Source organism: Erinaceus europaeus, chromosome 11 (genome assembly GCF_950295315.1).
Source record: "Erinaceus europaeus chromosome 11, mEriEur2.1, whole genome shotgun sequence".
NCBI classification, from domain to species: Eukaryota; Metazoa; Chordata; class Mammalia; order Eulipotyphla; family Erinaceidae; genus Erinaceus; species Erinaceus europaeus.
Window position 1 is genome coordinate 26,619,611 of NC_080172.1, and position 20,397 is coordinate 26,640,007.

The 20,397-nt window shown below is 38.7% G+C and overlaps 1 long non-coding RNA gene across 1 annotated transcript; it reads left to right on the plus strand.

Moving 5' to 3' along the window:
• Positions 1-10,829: 10,829 nt before the first annotated feature.
• On the plus strand, positions 10,830-19,193 carry LOC132541317 (uncharacterized). The gene is made up of 3 exons (XR_009552480.1): positions 10,830-11,558; positions 18,295-18,387; positions 18,990-19,193. It is a non-coding gene; the product is annotated as an uncharacterized LOC132541317 (long non-coding RNA).
• Positions 19,194-20,397: the final 1,204 nt, after the last annotated feature.

The following is a 20,397-nucleotide window of genomic DNA, read 5'->3' on the forward strand; positions in this document are numbered from 1 at the left end:
AGGGGGTTGGTTTATTTTCACATCTCTCCAAGGTAGGTGTCAGCACCTCCTCATCCACCTACAGGTGGTTCCCCTTCATGTTTAGTTATTTTAGGAGATTTACTTACTTAGTGACAGAGATAAAGAGAAATTAGGGCAGCACTGTAGTATATGCTGTAAAGTCCAGACTTCACACATCTAAGTCCTACACTCTACCACTGGCCACATTCTTTACTTTTTTAAATATGGTTTCTGAACAGATCAACGTCCATACCCCACTCCATTTTTATTCAATTCAATATTCCATACTCAGCAAGCTACACTTTGGCCATAATATGCTTACTAATGTTACCTTACAATAACTTCCTTTTAAATATATTGCAGTACCATGTACTTACAATCTTTTTTATTTGAAAAACAACTAACATGTTTAGAGGTGTACTGGATGCATAAAGTAGCAATAGAATTAACAATCTTTGCCTCAGTCTGCTGTGGGTATTTGTTCCTTTGATTTTCATCAGTGCATTTGCATCTCATGACTGGGGTTCCGGTAGTCATTGGTCAGGGATGGATTAATATGTAAACCCATTGAAATTCTTTAGACTGTTAGACTGTGGCTCAGCTGGACTGCTGTTTAGTCTCTTAAGTCCTGTTCATTATTCCAGATTCTCTATAATTCCATGTGTGGATCATTGTGCCTTTTTCATTCCAAGACATTTATTTCAGTGATTTCAGTATTTGGGATTTGGGAGCCTTTTAGAAGATTCTGAGTTGACTTGTAAAGGCAACTTGTCTTTCCACTAAAAAGTGTATTTCTTGAAAGCTTGACAAAAACAACCCACTTTACTTTCTCATTCAAGTCTACTTTTGTCTTGGAAAAGGTTTATTACATTATAACCATAGGAAAAAAATGAAGGGAATTTCTAAGTGTATCTGGCCTAAGTGGTGTGTTCTCAGAAAGTAGGAGGGGAGATTGTCGAGCAGTTTACAAAGGACATGGATCTGAAGAGAACAGGGGACTACATTATTGCAGTGCAGAGTGGACAGCAAGTATTAAGTGAAATTACCTTTTTAAACAATATAATTTGATTAGGGTAATGGAACTTGATGAAGAAGATTGCCTTGGAAATATAATAGATATGATTATAAGATAGAACTGGAAATTTTCAGCCTTTTTAACATGCTTCCTTAGACAAGTATTATGAAATGGATTTTTAAAAAAAATATTTTGTGTTAGAAAAAAAATTAGGAGTTATTTATTTATTTAGGCTCCCAGGAACACTCTGTTACTTTGATATACGCCTTGTATGGGGGTAGAGGTGGGTGCTATTTTTGTTTATTTTTATTTTATTTTATTTAAAAATATTTATTATTGATAGAGGTTGAGAGGGGTGAGGGAGAGAGAGAGACAGAGAGACCTGCAGTACTGCTTCTCCACTTGTGAGACTTTCCCCCTGCAAGTGGGGATCAGGGACTTGAACCTGTGTCTTTGTGCATTGTAATGTGTGTGCTTAACCAGATGTGCCACTGCCTGGCCCTGGGTGCTACATTTGTATTATCATTGTGAAACACCTCTCTGGGCAAGATCTTATTAAAATGATTTCTGAAGAAAAGCCTGAAATTCAACCTCTTTCACAGTGTCACCCCCTTATCACCACCTTGGGATTGTTTTTGCTGTATAGATATATGGGTGAGCACAGAAGGAGAAAAGGGAGCTCTCTAAATAAGAATGCAGTGTCCAGTGGAATGAAAGAGCAGCTGCTCAGTCAGTAGAATCTTTGAGTGATCCTTTCCAAGGTTGCTTTTGGAACAAAGAGCTTTGATGTCTTTGTTTTTGTGGAAAAAGCCCGCAGCACTTTCAAAGTTCTGGCTGAACGTTCTTGGGAAAGGGCGTACTGTGTGCTTGGCAGAAAGAGGAGGGAGTACAGGGTCCATGCTAAGCACTTTTAAGTCTGTTCACAGGAGGTGCATTCTTCACCAAACTTATATAGAAGGGCTACACATGGACATATAGTTGGAAGGCTCTGAATCATCTATTCGAAGCCTAGAAACTTGTGCTGTAAGAAGTCTTTGAATTTGCTTAAATTCAGAATTCTTTTTCTGCCAGCATTATCATTGGAACTCTTTTGCTGCACGCTCACTCCACTGTTCTTGGCAAGCATTTTTATTCCTGTTCCTTTTCTATTAGAGGCAGAAGTAGAGAGGGAGAGAGTAAGAGAGACACCTGCAGCACTGCTTCTCTGCTCATGCCTCTTCAGTCATGAACCTAGAACCTCCCACCTGCTGCACCCCCAAAATAATTTTGATTCATACTCCCAGAGGGGTAAGTGATAGGGGAAGTAAATACGAGAACTCTGTACCTACATTCCGTCAGGACCCAAAGTGTTTGTCACCAGGAATCTTGTTTTTATACCATCAATGAAAGGGAAGTGAATCCAGAAAACACCAGAGAAAACCAGGCATGGTTTTTGCTTATCTGAGAGAGAAGAAGGAAAAAGGAAAGACACTTGGAAGTAATAATGTAGGGGAAAAACTAGAAGGGAAGTGAAGGCAGGACCATTGAAAAAATGGGGGTTGTAGATAGATACAGATAGTTATAGAATCAGCCTGTGGGCGTCGGGCTGTAGCACAGCAGGTTAAGCACAGGTGGTGCAAAGCGCAAGGACTGGCCTAAAGACCCCGGTTCAAGCCCCAGCTCCCCACCTGCAGGGGGATCACCTCACAAACTGTGAATCAGGTCTGCAGGTGTCTATCCTTCTCTTACCCCTCTCTTGTCTTCCTTCCTCTCTCCATTTCTCTTTGTCCTATCCAACAACAATGACAACAATAACAACAGTAAAACAAGGGCAACAAAAGGGAATTTAAAAAAAAAAGAATCAGCCTGTATTGATTACCTTGGTAATGTGCAGTTTCCAATGAAGGGGATGGGACACAGAACTTGCGGTGGTAGGGAATGTATGAAATTATGTGCCTATTAGCTTATAATTTTGTAAGAATATTAAGTCACTAATAAAAAAAGAAAAAAAACCTCAAGTATTGGTTTTTCAGTAAAGTCATGACATGCTTTTTCTGTGTTTGTATGCAAAAATGCCTCACGACTTCTCTGACAGCCCAATATTATTGCATGCCAAGAGTGTTCAGTTTCTGTTTTCTCTACTTCTCTCCTTGATGATGTAATTTCTAGAAGGGAAGGTTTCAGGCGATGTGGAGCTAACTGAATTGCTAGGGTACGGATCAGGGGAGAAGAGAGGTATGAGGGAATACTTAAATACAATACTAGTCTAGTGATTTTTCTTTTGCACTGTCCTTGATTCTGTTGTGGGGTAGGGTGGAGATGATAGCATTGCACCAAAGCAAAGGACTCTGGGGAAGAAGAGGAAAGGGAAAGGGGAAGAAGGGAAAAGGAGGAGAAGAGGGTTTTAGGGCTTTGAGTCCTGTTCATGATGATGGAAGTGGGCCTTGTTTGGGAAGTGAGATTGTTTTGCAGACTCCTATGATAGGGAGATGAGAAATTATACCAGTGTATCAACAACTGTACTGCAGTCCACCAAGCCCATCAACAAAATGATCAAATTATTTTGGAGCAAAAGCCTATTTAAAATATGTTTGTGTGTGTGTGTGTAATTAAGAAGTCGAACTATATGGGAAGTGTTTAAAGAAGTTCTTTTAGTACAGATTATTTTTTGAAATCCCTGGAGACCTACATTAGTTGATATGCTTCTGTTTTTTTTTCTCTAATATTTATTTATCTTGCATTTTGCTATTAACATTTCATATTTATTCAATAGTATCATGCTTATAAGGGGATAATGCAGTTGTACAGGAAAATATTAAGGGGCTAAGTACTTATATGATTGAATACTGTTTTGTGGTGTGTCACATAAAATATTGGGTTGTTGGAAAAGTCATGACTCATTTTTTTGCACAGAAAAATACATGACTTTTCTGACACCGCAATAGTAATACACTCATAATTCAGGAAGATATTTATTAAACACAAGTTGACTTTGATATTACATTTGGTATAACATGTCTAACTATTTCTCCTTCCAGAAATTGTTTTGAATCCTGGTTTTAATCTTTAATGTGAAATAAATGAAGGTAGTGATTTTTACTTCTTTTAATTTTTCCTTATTTTAGGGCAGGGCTAGAAGCAGAGAGATTATGCAAAGAGACTGTCATGCTTGAGGCACCAAAATCCCAGATTCAGTCCCCCACACCACCATAGAACAGAACTGAGCAGTGCTCTGGTAAAATAAATAAATAAATATTGTTTTCTCTGAGGAATATTTTGAGTAAAATAAAGACACACACACACACACACACACACACACACAAACATAAACATGACTACTACCCATTAGGGCCATTTGTTACTCAATTGATAGCTGTGACTAGTACTAAGATATGTTTCCTTTGTATATCAGGAACTAGATGTGATTTTCAGGAGGCTCAGAGAACTTTCATGTATTTTAAACAAAACAAATCCTTTTTTGAAATAGAACCACTAAAACCAACTTTATTGCTTGCTTATAGGAAATGGTGTTCCCTCAGGTTAATGGATGTAACATTTATCAATACACCAAGTATTTATAGTGATATATTATGTGCAAGATGTAGTGATAAATCATGAGGATACAAAAGCAGTAAATTCAAAAGCCATAGTCATGAACGAATAGTTAAGTTTATTATTTTTTAAAAATATTTTTATTTATTTTGGACAGAGACAGAAATTGAGAGAGAAAGGGAAGATAGGGAGGGAGAGACATGGTAGCACTGTTTCACCACTTGTGAAACTTCTGCCACAGGTAGGGACTGGGGTCCTTAACACACTGTAATGTATGCACTCAGCCAGGTGTGTCACTAACCCCAATAGTTGAGTTTTAAAATGAGTATATTTGGATGGGCCTGCTTTCTCATGCATATAGTCCAGGTTTAAGCCCCAGCACCGGAGGAAGTTACCATACTTTGCTGTCTCTTTATCTTTCCCAACGAACAAAGCAGCTCAGAGCAGTGAAATTGCACACTGTCGAGCTGGAAGGTAAAGACGGCCCATAGGCTAAAGATGTTTTTTCAATAAGCCTTACCAGGAAAACTGAGATGGAGAATGAAGAGTGGAAATGGGTAGGAGGAGGTTAAAGGTCCTTCAGTCAGAAGAGAATCCCTGCGGAGGAATTTAAAACAGAAAAGATTTCCAACCAACCTGGAAAAAAAAAGTATGGCACATACCTTTCTAAAAATCTCTAGGAAAGGAAAGAACATGCTGAGTCACTCACTGTAGTAGTTTGACCCACCTTTTCTAGTGAAGCTAGAAATTTCAAATCATGATACTTGAAATAGCCAAGCAAACGTTGCCATCGGGCAGGGGTAGATAGCATAATGGTTATGCAAAGTGATTCTCATGCCTGAGGCTCCAAAGTCCCAGGTTCAATCCCCTGTACCACCACAAGCCAGAGCTGAGCAGTGCTCTGGTTAAAAAAAAAAAAAAAAAAAAAACCGTTTCCATCAACATTTGAACCTCCATTTCACCTTAAAGTAACTTCAGCCTCAATGATCCTTCAGCTTTTGTGGGTCTCTGACAGTTCACAACTTACAGAATTTATTTTTCAAGGTTTAACTCAAAATGTCCATGCTACATTTCAAATTTTATCATTGCTTTAACATCACTTTACAAAATGATAAGAGAGACAGGGTTCACTTAATCTGTGTTCACAGCTGTTTGCACCCACCACCAGAATTCCTATGTCCACCCCACATGCACCCCACGGTAATTTTCACTATTCATAATTTTCACTAATTAATAGTTTTGAAAGACAGTTCAGTTACGTTATTATTCTTGACAATGTCATTTGCTTAGTGAAATAATGGAGCCTCAGACATAAAAAAAAATCAGTTTGTATAACCATTATACTTTCTCCCCGCTTAACTGTTTTACTTGTTTCACTTACCATAAACCCCTCTAGTTCTATCCAGACTGCCCCAGTGATGTGATAACATTTTTCAGTTGAAGAAATAGCATCTCATTTAATAAAGATTTTATAACTTATTATTTTTATTGCCACCATGGTTACTGGTGGGGCTTGGTGCCTGCCTGGTGAATCTACCATGCCTGGAGGCTATTTTTTCTCTTTATTGTTTAAAATAGAGAGAGAAATTGAGAGAAGGGGAAAACAGGGAGGAGAGAGGCCTGCATCACTGTTTCACTATTAATGAGGCTTCCTCCCTCACCCCTTCTCCCCTCACCCCCATAGCTGGGGGCTGGGAGCTTGAAGTATACGGTAATGTGTGCATTAAACTATATGTGCCACTCCATCCCCTTTCTTAACTTCTTTATTCAGTCCTCTATCAATGGACATTTAGATTACTTCCATATTTTGACTACTGCAAGCAGTACAGGTGGACATACGGGTGTATTTGTTCTTTTCAAATGAGTATTTTCAGGTCCTTTGGATTTATAGCTAAAAGTGGCGTTGTTGGATCTTAATTAAAGTATTTCAATTTTTATTTGTCTTAGGACTCTCCATACAAGTTGAATAGAGACTGCATTAGTTTGCATTCTCACTAACTGTACCAGACTTCTTTTCTCCACACCACACCCTGTACTTTTTTCCTGTTTTGTTGCTGTAGTCCATTTTCACAGAGGTGAGGTTCATTATGGTCTTACTCATATTTCTCTAGAGATACTAGATGCATTTCTGTCCTAAAGACTTGTGGATACTAAGGAGCTTGTTTCAGATACTACTTTGAGAAATAGAGCTTGGAGAAACATTTCAAGAATTGTGAAGGCATAATTAGCCTGGTAAGAGGGAGCCTGGGAGCCTGGGAGCCTGCTTTCCACTCATCTTGCTCCTCCCCAGAGGTCAAGGCTCCCAAACTCAACAACTCATCTTTTAAGCTGAGAGGGTGTTCATGGCGAAGGGCAGTGCTCTTTAGGCTCTGAGGTTTTGAGTAATTTCCTGGAGTACTAAAACCTTATCCTGAACTGAGTTTATTTAGCCATGGCAACCACTTCCAGAATGTGCTTTTGCAGACTTCTTCCTAGGACTTAAAAAGGACTGTTTCTAAGAAGAGAAGACGGAACAGGTGTAATGTCTGGGAGCTTTAATTTATTTTTAATCTAAGGAATTTTTAATAGTTAACAGCTTCTTAGTTTCTCTCTGTTTGAAGGAACCAACTATAAACAAAGAATATATTTGCAGGCTAATGTCCTATCACTGGGATCACTTTTTTAAATCACTTTTGTGGTCTGGGAGGTGGCGCAGTCGATAGAAAGCATTGGACTCTCAAGCGTGAGGTCCTGAGTTCAGTCCCCAGCAGCACATATACCACAGTGATGTCTGGTTCTTTCTCTCTCCTATCTTTCTCATGAATAAATAAATAAATTCTTAAAAAAAATCACTTTCTTGGTGAAAATGATTTAGAGCTGGAGAACTAGCATAATGGTTATACAAAAAAAAGAGCAAACTTTCATGCCCGAGGCTCTGAGGTCCTAGATTCATTCCCTAGTACCACCATAAGCCAGAGCTGAGCAGTGGTCTGGTCTCACTCTGTATATTTTTTACTGTATCTCTCTCATTAAATAAATTAATAATAATAGAAGATAGTGATTTATAACACAGTTGTCATTCTTCTGGTTTTCTCACTTAATATGATTCCTTTAAGTTAAATCCAAGATATAGTAAAATAAATTTAATAATTTCTTACAGCTGAGTACTAATCCAATGTGTATATTATAACACAACTTTTTTTAACAACTCACCTGTCATTGAACATTTGTGTTGCTTCCAAACTTGGTCTATCAAAAATAATGCTGCTATGAACATCAGGATACACAAAGAGCTCTTTAAATTTTCATTTTTTGTGTTCTTTGGATGAAGTCCTAGAAGAGGAATTGCCAGATTACATGGTAAGTTCATTACTAATGTTCTGAGGAGTCTCCAGATTCTTTTCCATAGGGGTTGAATCTATTTACATCCTTGGGAACATTTTTTTTCCTTTTCTTTTTATTTATTTATTTTTCTCTTTTTCTCCAGAGCACTGCTCAGCTCTGGTTTATTGTGATGTGGGGGATTGAACCTGGAACTTTGGAGTTTCATTTTTTTTTTTTTAATAAAAGGTACATTAAATGTATTCTTACAAGAATTTGAGGGGCCAGGTGGTGGCGCACATGGTTGAGTGCACATGTTACAATGCGCAAAGACCCAGGTTCAAGCCTCCAGTCCCCACCTGCAAGGGGAAAGCTTTGCGAGTGGTGAAGCAGGGCTGTAGGTGTCTCTCTGTCTCTCTTCCTTTTATCTCCCTCAATTCCTCTCAATTTCTGGCTGTTTCTAGCCAATAAATAAGATAATAGAAAAAAGTTTTTAAAAAAAAGACTTTAACATGGTTTCAGAAAGGGTCCAGATAGGGGCCAGGAGACACTTCACTTGGTAGCACAACACCTGGACATGCCCAAAACCCCAGCACAACTTGGGAGCACCAGAACACTGGAGGGAAAGCTCCAAGGAACAGTACTATGGTGTTTCTCCCCTACTCCCTCTGACTTTCTTTCTCTGTCTATCTGAAAAAAAAAAAAAGAATGAAAATTTGCCCTAGAAGTGTAGGATCATATATCCACAATACCACTGCCCTGCACTAAATAATATGAAAAAGTTCAAAATGAAAATGGTGCCATAAGGGCATTTGGCACGTGGGGAGGTGGTCTAGCCAGTAGGACACTTGCATGTACGAGACCTCAGGGTTGGTTCCTGGTACTCTTAGGTAGAATAGAGCTTTCTGCTCTCTGATTATATAAACCTTCAAAATAATAAAACATATGAATGATATTTATTTTAAGTACATTGCAAGTATTCTGCATACATTATTTCAAAATCTGTGGCTGTAGGTGTCTCTCTCTTCCTTTTATCTCCCTCAATTCCTCTCAATTTCTGGCTGTTTCTAGCCAATAAATAAGATAATAGAAAAAAGTTAAAAAAAAAAAAAGACTTTGACATGGTTTCAAGAAAGGGTCCAGATAGGGGCCAGGTAGCTCACCTGGTAGAAAGTGCCCATGCTACTATGCATAACAACACAGGTTCAAGCCCCCGTTTCATACCTGTGTGGGGGAAAGCTTTGTGAATGGTTGAGCAGTGCTGCAGTTATTGCTCTGTCCCTCCCTGTCTTTCTGTTATCGTCTATCAAAAGAAATGGCCTCTAGGAACTGTGGAGTTGTGCAAGCACTGAGTTTAGTGATAAATCTGGTGAGAAAAAAATCAAAACTCCAGAATGTATGTATGTGAGCTATGCACGAGTAGACATGTATTAGCTTTCACATCCAATTGAACTAAAATGGTATTTTCTGAAGTACGTTGTTGATATCCCAAATGATTCATTATGGTATTGGATATATATTGGACTTTCCTATAAAATATTTTTTCGTCTTTTAGAATTGTTCTGCCCAGGTGGTGTGAGTAAGTAGCAGTGGCTAGCACTTGCATTTGAGAAGTCACAGAATTCTATTTCAGCTACCACCAATAGCAGAGCTGAGTAGTGCTCTGAAAAAAAAAAATTAAAGTAACAATAAGAACAAAAAAATTATTGTATATGTCATGCATCATTGCCAGTATGGTAGTAAATGCACAAGATATATAACAAACACAGATATATATATATATATATATATATGACATATTTTAATTAATTACTTTTACCAGTGCACTACTCAGCTTTGGTTTATGGTAGTGTAGAGGATTGAACCTGGGACTCTGTTATCTACCTCCATAAACATATATTTAAAATGTTTAGTTAATGAACATAGAAGTTTAGAAAATATTCATTTAAATAGTCATGTTCATTATAAGAGGAAATTCTTATTGAGTGCAGTTGACTTTTTTGGAATTTGATCATATTAAATATTCAAATGGGTTTGAGATTTAGCAAGGTTACAAAAATATGGACCATTTTAAGATACTCATGTACAGTTTTAGTTTGTTTTTATTTTACATTTCTTTGATAGTAATTGCCTATTCAGTGCAGTTACTGGATTTACTTTCTGGTTACTAACTTTGAGGACTTGAAATGGATTTGAGCAGTGAAACATGTCAGAAGAACCTACCTGTCTCATTTGGTTTCCTACGTTTGTATCTGTGAACGTGTGTGTGTGTGTGTGTGTGTGTGTGTGTGTGTGATTGTGTGTGCGCATATATTTTTGGATAGGTCTTATAAACTGCTGTGAAACATTTGCTGTATATCGTATTTGCAGAATCCATTATTTCTGTTTTGTGTGAGGGTGTGTTCTTGGCAGTGGCTTTTAGTCACGTATTTTAAGAGCATGTCAGGACTTTATCCTGCAGAATTTTTTTTTAATATTTATTTATTCCATTTTGTTGTTTTATTATTGTTGTTAGATAGGACAGAGAGAAATGGAGAAAGGAGGGGAAGACAGGGGGAGAGAAAGAGAGACACCTGAAGACTTGCTTCACCACCTGTGAAGCAACTCCCCTGCAGGTGGGGAGCCAGGGGCTTGAACTGGGGTCCTTAGGCGGGTCCTCGTGCTTTGCATCACTTGCGCTTAACCCACTGCGCTACTGCCCAACTTCCCCTGCAGAAATTCTTATTTCTTACCATACACAGTTCTTCTAGACAGCATCTCTTTGATATTTGAAGACTTTTTTTTTTAAGATTAGCAGATTCTTAATCTCATTGTTAGCCCATGAGACTTACAGAATATCTCACTACTGCCCTGATAGATGACTTATTCCTTTGTTTCTATTCTATCTAATCTTAAGCAATTAAAAAAAGGATTGTGTTATAATACACTTTGTTGCCAGAAATATGGTCAAAGAAAAGTTAAAAGTTAAATCTTCTGATCTTGTTTTTCAACTTCTGCCTGTGAGTGAGATGATCCCATATTCACCCTTCTGTTTCTGACTTATTTCACTTAACATGATTTCTTCAAGCTCCATCCAAGATGGGGTGAAAATGGTGAAATCATCATTTTTTATACCTGAGTAGCATTCCATTGTGTATATAGACCACAACTTGCTCAGCCACTCATCTGTTGTTGGACAACAGATTCTTAATTGTATGTTAAAGTCTCCAAATCACACTAATTCTTACCTTTACTGCTTTGTGATCTATCAAAAAGATGGACAATTTCACAACTAGTTAAAAAAATCAATATTTGATTGCAAATAGAAAAGGCAAAATAACCTGTCCAGCTTACATATGTACATACACTATACTTTTGTGGTTCTAATAAAAACAATTGATGTCGTGGGAAATTGAGGTGGGTGGAGGAAGGCTCTGTCAATGTGACTGCACCTTCTGAAATTACAGAAATTCTCACCAAGCATTTTGTGCCTTAAGACTTTTAAAAAGTGTTCCAGTCATACAAATTTAGATTCACAGAGTTTAGCCCTCTGTGCAGTTGGTTGCTTCATCACACATTTGTACTAACAAGTCTCGTTATGTGGGCTGCATATTGAGTAAGCATTCACAGTGACTGCTTTCAGTACACCTGGGCTGTTTTTTCCCTTCTTAATGCCTACTTCATATGTGGCATGCCTTATACCACTTCTCTCAGTGTTTTGAAATGAGTCACTGTAAGTATATGTTTTTCTTTTTTCTTATGTATTTTTTAATTTTTTTATTTTAATGTATTTACTTATAAAATGGAAACACTGACAAAAACCATAGGATAAGAAGGGTACAATTCCCACCACCAGAGCTCCATATCCTATCCCCTCCCCTGATAGCTTTCTTATTCTTTATCCCTCTGGGAGTATGGACCCAGGGTCATTATGGGGTGCAGCAGGTGGAAGGTCTGGTTTCTGTAATTGCTTCCCTGCTGAACATGGGCATTGACAGGTCAATCCATACTCCCAGCCTGTCTGTCTCTTCCCCTAGTGGGGCGAGGCTCTGAGGAAGCAGGGCTCCAGAACACATTGGTGGGGTTGTCTGTCCAGAGAAGTCTGGTTGGCATCATGGTAGCATCTGGAACCTGGTGGCTGAAAAAGAGTTAACATATAAAGCCAAACAAGTTGTTGACTAATCATGAACCTAAAGGCTGAGATATTGCAGATGAAGATTTTTATGTTTTCCTTTCATTTCCTAGATTAAATATGTTTAGGATTATTCACACTGTATGTTGAGAATCTGCGGTGTACGTAGAATGTTGACACTAAGCCAGATTAGGTAGTAGGTGGTTCTAAAGATGATGGTGTGCTGGGGAGACTGTTAGAAACTGGCACGACTGAGCACCCCCCCCCCATTGACACAGGTTCAAATCTTCAGCATCTGATTCTAGAGCTGAGCAGTGCTCTGACCCTCCCCCCCAACAATAAACAAGCTAATTTTTTTGTTTTTTGCCTCCAGGGGTACTACTGGGGCTCGGTGCCTGCAGGTACCTGCTCCTGGAGGCCATGTTTTCCCATTTTGTTGCCGATATTTTTATTGTTGCCATTGACATTGTTGTTGGATAGGACAGAGAGAAATCTAGAGAGGAGGGGAAACAGAGAGGGGGAGAGAAGGATAGACACCTGCAGACCTACTTCACCACTTGTGAAGCGACCCTCTTTTGGGGGGAGAGTTGGGGACTTGAACCCTTATGCCCGTCCTTGTGCACTTAACCCACTGTGCTACCGCCCAACCCCCAATAAACAAACCTTTACAAAATGAATGATGAGATCTGGAGAGATAGCTTAACAGGTAAAGCACCTGCATCACCATGCATGTGGCTGGAGCCCTGCCACTCTGTATATCTGAATGAAATCAAGCATTCCAAAGTGGTAAGGTTGCACTTATTCATGTCCTGCGGGGCGCGGAGGGGGCGGGGGAGGGGGCGGTGAGCTGGGAAGAGAAAGGAAGGAAATGACTAAAGGTCAGAAAGCCTATGTGTATTCCCTAAGTTAAACATTGTATGTTCTTAATTGTATGTAAATATAGGCAATAGTATCATGGGGTTGGACTGTCACATTAATTTTTTCTTTTATTATTATTATTGGATAGAGACAACCAGAAATTGAGAGGGAAGGAGGAGATAGGGAGAGAGACAGAAAGACATTTCAGCACTGCTTCACCACTTGCAAAGCTTTCCCCCTGCAGTTGGGGATGGGGGGTTTGAATCTGGGTCCTTGTGCATTGTAATGTGTGCTCAGTCAGGTGTGCCACTGCCCGGCCTGTTATGATTTTGACAACTTTATAATAATTTGGTGCTATCATTGATGTACTATCCAAGGGACTTTGAAACTGCTGTTCTTAAGAAATAGAAAAAAAAAACTTTACGAATAAATTTTTTTCTTTTGTTTGAGAGGAACTATGTAAAAATAGCAGAGTTCTGTCTTATCAAATTATCCTCTGTAAGGGTTTTAGGATAATTATTCTAGATTTGTTCTAACCCTTCTCATACTGACAATGTCAGAACTGAAAGGAGCAATGCAAACTATGGAAACTGAGAAAAAAAAAATCTGTAAATTGGTTGTTATTCTCACCACCTTTTTTATTGTTATTATTATCATCACCTGGTTTAGATTTAAAAATAACTTTTCAGTTTCAGACTTCCAAGTTTATCCATGCCAGTGTTCGCAGTGCTGCAGGCTATATGTGAAGGCACAGTACCTTGTAAACCATCTTGGGATGTTTCAAATGACGTGTTATTTCTGTGAATTCACAGAAAACGTGACTGCTGATAGATGCAAAAGTTAGACCAAGGTGACAGAATCTGGATCACCTTGTGAAAACCTGACTATATGCCTTAATTTATTTAGTTTTCACACAATCTTTTCTTCTCAAAAGTCTTTTTTAATGTTTTATTTTTTAAATTTATTTTCCTTTTTTGTTGCCCTTGTTTTTTCATTGTTGTTGTTATTGATGTCGTTGTTGTTGGATAGGACAGAGAGAAATGGAGAGAGGAGGGGAAGACAGAGAGGGGGAGAGAAAGACAAATACTTGCAGACCTGCTTCACCACCTGTGAAGCGACTCTCCTGCAGGTGGGGAGCCAACTCTCCTGCAGGTGGGGAGCCGGGGGCTCAAACCGGGATCCTTACCTGGTTCTTGCGCTTCACGCCTCATGCACTTTACTTGCTGTGCTACCGCCCGACTCCCAATATGTTTTATTTTAAAGAGATACACAGAGAAAGAGACTAGAGCAATGCTCAGTTTTGGAATATGGTGGTGGTGGTTGTTGGTGGTGGAGGTCCATGGGTGGGTGAGTGGTTAAACCAGAAATTTTATTTATTTTTAAAATTGACTTAATAATGATTGACAAGACTTCCGGATAAGAGGGGCACAGTTTCACACAATTCCCACCACCAGAGTTCTGCATCCCATCCCCTCCATTGGAAGCTTCTCTATTCTTTATCCTTCTGGGAATATGGACCCAGGATGCAGAAGGTGGAAGATCTGGCTTCTGTAATTGCTTCTGAGCTGGACATGGGCTTGGCAGTTCAATCTATACTCCCACCCTGTTTCTATCTTTCCCTAGTGGGGAAGGGGTCTGGAGAGGTCGGGTTCCAGGATCATTGGTGAGCTCATCTATTCAGGGAAGTCAGATTGGCATCATGGTAGCATCTGCAACTTGGTGGTTGAAAAGCACTAAGTTATAAAGCAGAGCAAATTGTTTAATAATCAGGATCCTAACAGTAAGACTATAGCAGATGAGATTTGGGGTCTTCATTTTGGAAAAAGCTAGGAAATCTATTGAACTGGAGTTTTTAGAGTCTCAGGCATGAGTCTTTTTGCATAACCATTATGCTATCTATCATTACGCCCCCAAATTTTTTTGCATAGTTATATACTATTTCTCTGCTTCCTCAAAAGTTTTGAGATGTAGTTGGGTCTTGTTAGGATAATTAGATGAATATTTAAAATTCTTTTACGTGTGCGATTTAGCTTTGACACATATTTTATTTAGAAATCAGAGTCAGAACTCTAGGATCCAGGACAGGGCAATGAGGGAAACTTCCAGGAAAGATCCAGGTGAGTTATCTTTGTCCTCTACTGTTAAGGTCAGCCATTGCATTTAAGCGGGACTAGAAGTAATCAGATCAATCTGAAAACAGTCAAAAATGAATGGAAAGCACATGGAGACTGAAACTGAACAAAACCTGAATTTGAAGTCAGGTATTGACTTCTAATCTGCACACTTTAAAATGTATAACCTTTTAATTTTTTTTATAGAGTAAGTCAGAGAGATAGCTAACTTGATAGGGTGTTATCCATTTGACCTAGGTTCTAGCCCCTGCACCACATGGGAGATGCCAAGACACCATAGTGAGAAGGTGTCTCTTCTCTTCTCTATCTCTCTATCTCTGGATAAAAAAGAGACCTGCTACGCTTACAGACACACACCATAGTGATATGGTATCTCCCCTCATCTCTGCATAAAAGAAAAACTTGGCTATACACTCAGTCTCTTTCTCTCTCTAAGAATATGATCAGGGCCAGGCAACACACACACACACACACACACACACACACACACACACACACACACTCTCTCTCTCTCTCTCTCCCCCTATTTTTCTTGTAGAGAATGTGACCAGGGCTAGGTGCTGGTGCACATAGTTCAGCGCACCTAGTACAAAGCACAAGGATCCTGGTTTGAGCCCCAGGAGCAGTGCATTTGTAATTCTGGTAGTGAGGCCCAGCAATAACATGAGGCAGAAAAAGAAAAAGAAAAAAAAATTGGAATTTTAAAAATGTTTCCCTTTATGCTATAATTCAGGAATTTTCTAGACCTAACAAGATTTATATTGATAAACAATCTTGTTTGCACATTAAAAAAGTTTTGTTAAGCCTGGTCTATAACTTAATATTCAAATGAGAGAGTAAAGTTAAATATAGTAGATAATTTTTATTCAGTGAACATGCTGAGGGCCTATAAGTATGGCCGTTTTCCATTATGAGTTCCCTGAATGACTGCAGTAAGTGTAGGCGCCTGTGGTCAGCTGGAATGACGGAAGAAGAAGAAGAAGAAAAAAAAACAGCGGTGACCTTTGCATCAGGGGGAAAGACATCATTGTGCTTCTGGCTTTCCACAGCTTATGTGTTTGTGTTTTCAATGTCTGACTGAACCTGAAAGTTCATCTCTAATCTTGATCCACAGGGAAATGGCAGAAACCTTAACCTGCCAAATGATACAAATTTAAATTTCCTGCGAAGGAAAGGTCAGTTATGTTCTGTTCACTGGGGACAGTTTTAGCATGGCAAGCGATCTTTCTGATTAAAATTCCTGTTGAGAGCTAGTGAGTTGTCTGATTGAAAAACTAAATAAGTCTTTAGTCACCTAGGTAAGGTGACTTCAGAGGGGCATCATAAATTCTTAGAGCAGACAACCACTCTCAAATAGCAACTCCATTTTAAAACTGAAAAACAAAAACGGGCTGTATTTACCAGCAACTATTTATAGCTCTGTGATGTAAGGCTTCCAGTTCCCTATAATTTCCATTGTCTCTAAAAATAAAGGCCCATTGAAACAAGGGCAACTGACTAATGATCTTGTGGTGGACCTGAATTATTGTTCAGTGTGTCAGACTGGGGAGAGAACCACAACAAGCTGCCAGAATCACTGGAAACATTTCATTGCCCCTCCCCTATTCTTTTTTTTTTTTTTTTTTCCCCTCCAGGGTTATCTCTAGGGCCTGCACTACGAATCTGCTGTTCCTGGAGGCCATTTTTCCCATTTCCCTTGCCCTTGTTGCCCTTGTTGTAGTTACTGGATAGGACAGAGAAATCAAGAGGAGGGGAAGCCAGAGAAGGGAGACAAAGATAGACATCTGCAGACTCCCCCCGCGGGTTGGGGAGCGGGAGGTTGGAACCTGATCCTGGGACCGGCCCTCATCCTCATGACATGTGCACTTACCCCCCCCCCCACTACCGCCCGGTTCCCCCTTCCCTATTCTTAAGGTTCTTGCTTTTTATGCTTTAGAGTTTTGCATCTGTATCACCTACATCTAACTAGTCCTTTCCTATGAAGTCTCAAGATAGCCTTTATCCTGGATTCAACATAATCTGAGTTACATCATTTTAATAAGAGGTCGACAAATTGATGTTCCATCTTTGTTAACGTTGCTAATATTAGATCTAATTTGATAGTACCTACTTAGAACTTACATTATTTTCTTTGTCAATTTAAATGTGCATGACAATGTCTATTTCTCTTTCTTGAGCCAGAAGAAAGGAATGATAATAATAAAACCAGAAATGAGGAAAAATCATATATGCAGAGTAGATGCCTTTCTAGTCTTGGAAATCACATGAGGTGGCTGCTTTCTCCCTCCCTCTGTAGGGAACTCCCAAGGAGAGCCAGGGACTGTATCCGCCTTCAGAAAGATCCCAGGAGCCTCTGTGTGAGGTCTCTCATCTTGTAGCTGAAAAGCTGAAGGAGAATTTGGGGATTTCTCCTAAGGGATAAATCCTGCCATTTTGTCTTTAGTTTGTTTTTCAATGTGAATTCTGTCAGATGCTCTGTGAAGACACCCAATTACAATCTAAGCTGCTATCCAGGGTCTAAAACAGCTCAAGAAAAAAAAAATAATAATAAAATGGGTTTCTTTTCAGGATTGTGATAACATATGTGTGTTGTGAGCCTTTAGCTTTTCATATGGAATTATAATAAATCGTGCATGAAGGTGAGACACTGAGGATGAGGCAGCCTTATTAAATTGAATTTAGTGGATGGTTAATTCTGATGATGCTGAAATATTGCTCATTGTGAAGCTGGCATATTAGAGCAGGGAAAGTCCTTGATGTGTCTGGCATGGAACTGTGACATTTAGCCATTAGGCTGAAGCGAAGCATCTTGAACAGGAACTTGGGCTCAGGACTTGAGTGGTCTCATTTCTAATCAATGTAGGCAGTATGCCTAATTAAGAACTTTCTACATCTCCAAGTAACAACTATGTATATGACCCTTATTCAGGTGGATTTAGAACACTTAATGGCCAGATAATATAATTTTGGAGAATACAGGTCCAAAAAGGATGACAGGGGACCTAGTGGGGGTTGTATTGTTATATGGAAAACTGAGAAATATTATGCATGTACAAACTATTGTATTTACTGTTGAATGTAAAACATTAATTCCCCAATAAAGAAATTTAAAAAAAGACAAAAAAAGCATTCCAGAAAATTATTCCTTTTTCCCTCGCTACTATAAAAAAAATTGGAGTGTATTTTAAATGTCCAGGTGTACATTTTTTGTTATCAGAATGCAGCTATATTTTAGTATGAAATTAAATTAAAAAATAACATAACTAAGGGAGGAGAAAAGCACTGACTAGTGGTAGGCTTTAAAAAGCAAAATAATTTTAAATGTATTCTTATTGGATACTTTTCAGGAGGCAGTGAACAAAGTCAGAAAAGGTCAAGGACTGGAAGCTTGATAAAAGTTTCTTTATAGACAAATAAAACGATAACAAGAGTTGAAAAAGGTAAAAAATCTTTAAACATTTTTGACAAGCTCAATGTGCAATTTCACACTACTAAGCACGCACCATTTAGATAAACCCTCAGGAGGTGAAAAGGGCTCCCCCCCTTTACTCATACATAATTAGCTACAGATGATCAAGTCTTGAGTTGTAATCTGCATTTTAAATCCAAATGCATAGTGTCCATTTTCAAGGTCTTGATGTTGTGACACTCCACTTTAGTGCTGAAAGGGTTTTCATTAGTGAGTCTTCACATCTGAGAGAAAGGGAGAGAGAATCCTTACTACTTGATCAGCTTAGTGGCTGCAAGTGCTTTGGATAAGATATGCTTTGCTGATGCTAAGGAGGGTTGTGTGTGACAGGCCATGTCACAGTCTCCGCCTCAAATGTTCCATACAGGTCACACAAGGACAGCAAGAAACTGCAAGTGTAGATTATTTTCAAAACAGCTCCAGATGGGATTTTACTTATATATTTAAATTTCATTTGAAGATATAACCAGATGTTCATCAGACATTGAAATACATAAGAAAAATAATAATGATCTAGACCTGCCTTGAGTGACTTGTAAAATACATCCTATTATTTTTTTCTTTTTCTTTCAGACAGCCAAGTCAGCCATTGAGATGATGTAATACCTACATACAGAGAACTAGACCACGGAAAATGAGAAGATTTTACTACAAAGAACTAAACTAATTTTCCTAACCTTGAAAAAAGTGACTCTGTCTTTCACTATGTCATAACTCTGTGAGAGCTTTTTCATTTCTGTTGGAATCATGATTACTTTCATTGGATTGTCTTCTTTTTAAAAATATTCATTATTTATTCCCTTTTGTTGCCCTTTTATTGTTTTTAGTTATGATTAATGTCGTTGTTGTTGGATAGGACAGAGAGAAATGGAGAGGGAAGGGGAAGACAGAGAGGGGGAAAGAAAGACAGACACCTGCAGACCTGCTTCACCGCTTGTGAAGCGACTCCCCTGCAGGTGGGGAGCCGGGGGCTCTAACCGGGATCGTTATGCCAGTTCTTGTGCTTTGCACCACGTGCGCTTCACCTGCTGCGCTACCACCCGACTCCCTATTGGATTGTCTCAGAACTTAAGAAAAAACATAACATGAGTTATATAATGCATGTTATATTTTTCTTAAGATACATCCTGTTTTATGCTTTGTTAACTTCTAGAGGAGTACAAAAATCACTTCTCTCATATTTAACATAAAAATACACAATACATATTAAAGACACTGTACCTATGTGTCAACAACTGTACCATAAACCATTAACTCCTCAATAAAGTAATAAAAAGAAATACATGAAAAAATTCACCAATATTGGGTCTGGGTGGTGGTGCACCTGGTTAAGCACACACTTTACAGTGCACAAGGACCTGAGTTTGAGTCCCCGGCCCCCACCTGCAAGGGAGAAAGCTTTGCAAGTGATGAAGCAGGGCTGCAGGTGTCTCTCTGTCTCTCTCCCTCTCTGTCATCCCCTTCCCTCTCGATTTCTGGCTGTCTCTATCCAATAAAAAAGATAACAAAAAAATTTAAAAACCCAAAAATTTCACCAATATTAACTAAATATATATTTGGTTAAATTTAGTGTACTTGGAAGGCAGCTAACATTTTGAATAATAACTTAAAATTTTGCCAAGGCCAATATTTTAAAAGCACTGACTTTTTCTGTTGGTGATACCTTCCCTTGTCGCCCTAAATAAAATTTCAAAAATACTGGCAAATGCCTCAGGAATGCTACTTTTTTTTCTCTTCCCAAACTGACATTAAGTCACTTAATTAATTAATTTATTTTAATGCTGTGAACCCAGGGCCTCCCACATATGTTATATGGCAAAGTGGCCTTTCAGTTGCAATTAAAAAGATTTTTTTTTAAAAGGGAGAGAGGGAGAGATAAAGAGAAAGATAGAGATAGAAAGAAGCATAGTGCTGCTGCACCATCCATGGTGCATCCATTATTATTATCCATAATAATCCCACATGGTACCAGGGTTGGAAT